Here is a 4,537-nt window from a genome sequence, read left to right as displayed (position 1 = left end):
ATCGTGCGAGAAGAGTGACGAGCACGAGGAGCTCGTGACGAAACACCGAGTTCCCAGGTAGTCAGGCCAGGGAATGTGGCGAAGCTGGTTCCGATAGGAGACGGAGGTGCCCCAGCTGCGTACCACATGGGCACATACCTGCAGGTATGCGTGCACTAACACCAGCCATCAAGGTGCATACACAGTGACTCTTGTGAGCGTCTCCCTCATTAAGAAACTCGACTGGTCCACGGCGTGGACGATGTTTTTCGCACACGGACAAAGTTCAACGCACACCATCGAACGAAAACGCGTCGAAGGGCAACGAATAAGGTCTGACGCTACGAATCGAGTCCCACGTGGTTTCTCTTCTATTTAATCTCGAGATTCTTATTCGCGGTCGCGCCTCGAACGCGCTACCTGAATTTCAAGCTTTTTTGTTTCTTCTATATCTTTTTCTTTTTTTTTTTTTTTGTTTCTCTTCTTCTATCTCGTTTTTACGGCGAGGTATACCAGCAGGATTTGTTGGTTCATTTTCACTACGATGTTAAGCTACATGAGTGAAACGAACGATTACATCGCCAGCGGGCAACTGTACGTACATATGAGAAAAGGCGACTTCGCGGATTTATTAATGTATCGCGCGACGGAAGTTCGTAGAGTCGTATTACTCGAATGGGAGTCGCGCGTGCATATCGCACGTTTTTCACGTGAACTTGTGCCGCGCCTATTCACCGATATAAGCTTGTAGTTTATTCCGGCTCGTAATAGCCGTACAACCGTCGCTTTTCCACCCGTGAATCGAATTACGAGCTCGCCACCGCTTGCATAATAGCCTTCACCGAGCTTTGTACGCGACTTTGTTCAGCCCCTTAAATATTCGCGCTTCTTAATTAATTTCTTACCTCCGCTGATTTTAATTTTCCAAAAAACATCCTTCCAAAAGTCTACGAATTTTGCATAAGGAATATCTTCGAAAATTTCATTTTCATCTCACGTAAGAAAGAAAAAAGAAAAAGAAAAATCAAGAGAGAAACATAAAACACCTCTGGTCGGTTTTTCGTTAGAGTTTTATCTCCATACAGAAGGAAACAGGAAGCAACGAGTTCAACGAGAGGGACGTCACGCAAAAACGGAAATTAATCCAAGGAAGAACACGCTGCATCAACTTCTTTCGCCTGTTTCCCGTCGGTAAACAGATTTTTACGATCGAGAAACTGGAAAGCATTGTTTCCCTGTATAAGCTAATATTTCCTGTGAGAGACCCGGCGGCGACATCTGTAAAAAAGCTTAAATGTTCTTCATCCCCAAGTAAATCGTGCAGCACGAGCTGCGAGTATGTTCGCTACGAGCACGGAATTGTTTACGAGGGAGTTTAAGGGTTGACGAGAAGGGTGGTGGCGCATTATGCCAGGGCAAACGACAAACCACCGAGAACGAGAAGTTTCCTCGTTCCTCGCCAGTACTTCCGTGAAACAAGCCTTCCACGCGCGTAGCGTGCGTTCGCCTCTCGCTCTGCAGGTACCCAAGGACTCTGAGACTCGTCGTGTCGCCGTTGGAAAATTCAACGCGAATCTTAGGAATTTGAGCGCGGGACGGCGCGAGATTAGGAACTAGTCAAAAGTTTACAGGTTTACCTACCAAAATTGACGCAACTTCCCAAGCGAGCTTTTAACTGCGAGCTTCAAGTTTGCGAATTAACACGTTACCTCTCCGTAAACACGACCTATGAAACTTTGTCTCGTGTCCGGCGACACTCGTGCAAATAAACGTCTTGAGGAGGGCCGCTTTCAGAGAAAACGTTGTTGCTTAGATATGCAAACCGATGCACGTAGAGAACGATACATAGAAAGGGCATTTGGAGTATGTACTAGAGAACAAAAAACAGGATGACACGAAAAAAGAACAGAGACGTTGAGACCGCCGGTGTCGATGCTTGAGAAAATTCTGAGCAAAACTTTCGCCATAGTCTCCTGAGAAAGGATTTCGTTTGTCTCGCTTTCTCATTGTAACGCTCAGGTTTCTCGCTGCGAAAGTTCTACGAACTCGCAACACCAATAGCTGGAAACTTCGCGCTACCTTTTTACTAATTAGGTAACAAAATATATTTCCTCTCTTGTCAGCTGCAGACGTTGCAATGCTGTAGTCGTCGAAAGACGACTGTGAATCATGGGTGTCGTATTCCAGACAAAGCGACTATATCGACGATGTGATTTCGTCGAGACAAAAGCAGCCTCGAATACAGAAACACGTCAAACGGCGTCAATTTTCAATAATCTTTTATCCGTGCTTATCATCGCTGGTTTCGACATTTCAACGTTTCTCTGCCGGACTAGGCACGATTCGAGGAATTCCTCGGTCAGACAGAGAGGATATAGTACGTAGTCCTTGCCAACACTGGCCAGAACGAGCCGATGTTGCGTGAATCGTGTTGTTCGCGGCGTTAATGCAGAATTCACGTCGGCAGCTGCACACGACAATTTAGCTGCGTAGTTCGAGAGAACGTTAACTGGCCCATTGCGCGGCGCGTCGCGAATGCAAACGCGCTCGCCGAGAATTCTCGAACCGCGTTAAAGCACGCCCGAAGCCAGAGGAATGGGTCAACCCTAGCTAAAGTTGAGAATTTCGACTACCTCTTCGCCTCAAAAATAGTTATTATATTATAGAAAAATAGTTATTATATTATAAACGCTATGCGTTTATTCTACAAAGTGATCGCGAAAATTTTTCCCGAAAATCATACGCGATCGTCGACAAAAAACATCACCAAATGTTATTAGTCTCTGGAAATTCCAGATTTTATTCCGCAAACGAAGATAATCATGTAACTGAATTACAGAAATGAAAGTAGAAAATTAGAAGTACGAATTAACAACCACGAGAAACCATACCATGGCGAATTTTTCCGGATAATTATTCGAAAAGTTTCGCGATGCCTGTTTCTGAAAAGCTAGCTGATCCACTCGCCTTTATTATCATCGAAACGTGAAATGTCGAGAAGCACTGGCCATCAAAAATGTGTAATTTCTAGATAAATGTGGTTTCGTCCGTAAAATTACAGGGGACGGTTCAGTTAGTGACGTGTATTTTCTGCAACCGGTTTCCGGATGCGATTCCAAGCCTTTTCAGTCCACCGAGGGTCGCGTATTACCGCGACTGAAACGAACGGCCATCGTGAAACCTCGATGTTTGCTTGTCTCGCGAACGTTTTAGCACTGCTAACCTCGAATCTTTATGTTGATCGACGTCTTGGTGCAGGTCGAATAGGAAAATAACTACGACCCATTAGATCCGCTACGTTTTTCCTTCCGTCTAGCAAACCGTTACGAGGTCGCGCAATTGCGATTCGGTTTTATAGCTCGAATTTCAAGACTCGTCAGATATCTTCGTGTCACGTCGCTCGGAGAACGCGTTGAGGCCACTTTACCGAGTCACAGTGACATTGGTATCGATTAATGTCTCGATACGACTGATGATTATACAGAACTGGTCTCTGTCGTATTCGTGGTAGGAAAAGACGCGAAGTCAAAGACTAGAGTGACTCGATGATAACGATGGAATTGAAGTAGGTGCGGTGTTCGTGTATTTAAAGTGGAGCACAGGCGCAAAAAGCGCGGTTGAGCAGGAAACGAACGATGGAATTATTGCGAGCGGAAACTGCTCTTCGAGGCCAAACCTCCAGAGGTCGGGTTCGCTCTACAGCATACTTTAACGATACTTTATGATCCCCTTTCCGTTTCGTGATGGAACGTTTCGAAGACCACCGCGATAATTGTTCGGTTACCGAGAAGGAGAACAAGAAGAAACAGAGAATAACCGCGAGGCTGAACTAAATCGATAGACTGTTCATCAAGCGGTATAAATATTGTAACATTTATTTCTCTCGAGAGAGGAATGACCGTAAATGGCAGAGAAATGTAAACCAGTCTGGTGGAATTACTGGTTAAATTTCACAAAAGCCGCGTGTTCTCCATAGCCCACGGCAGGTACCGCGTCGAATTCCTCCGTGGCGAACAACGATGAAGGAACGCCAATAAACTACAATCCTGCAATAAATAACTAACCGACGATATAGTTGATTTCCGTGCAACTCCGTCGCGTTAACCAGCTTCCATTAGAGTTCGTTGAAACTATTCCCGATACGGAAACCAAAAGGCAGAAAAGCGGCTAGCCAACGACTTTCCCCGACAGTTGTTTGGAAATTTCCTGTAGAAACCAAACGGATGGTGCTCAATACACGCTGATACGTAAGGGCTGACGACCTGGTTAAAATAGGGGTGCGTGTGCATACAGGGCAGAAACTCCTAAACTGCCTTAAATTCCTTGCCTTTGTCCTCTGTGTAGGCGGCTTTTTGAGTGGCTATATTTTAACGCAGGATCGGAACAATAAGCCGGTCGACGAGCAGAGAGCCCAGAAAAATTGCATGGCAAGGGCGGGAGATGCAGGGGATGAAAAATCGGAATGTCAGAGAGAAGGAGAGAGGATACGGTAAGACAAAGACGCAGCAGGCCAGCCGCTAAGGATATATTCATGGTGTTCCGCCTTTTGTCCCCGTGA

This window comes from Bombus impatiens, unplaced genomic scaffold, assembly GCF_000188095.3.
Source record: "Bombus impatiens unplaced genomic scaffold, BIMP_2.2 scf_0548, whole genome shotgun sequence".
Taxonomy (NCBI): Eukaryota; Metazoa; Arthropoda; class Insecta; order Hymenoptera; family Apidae; genus Bombus; species Bombus impatiens.
The sequence above is the reverse complement of the archived record's forward strand: the minus strand, read 5'-3'. Positions refer to the sequence as shown.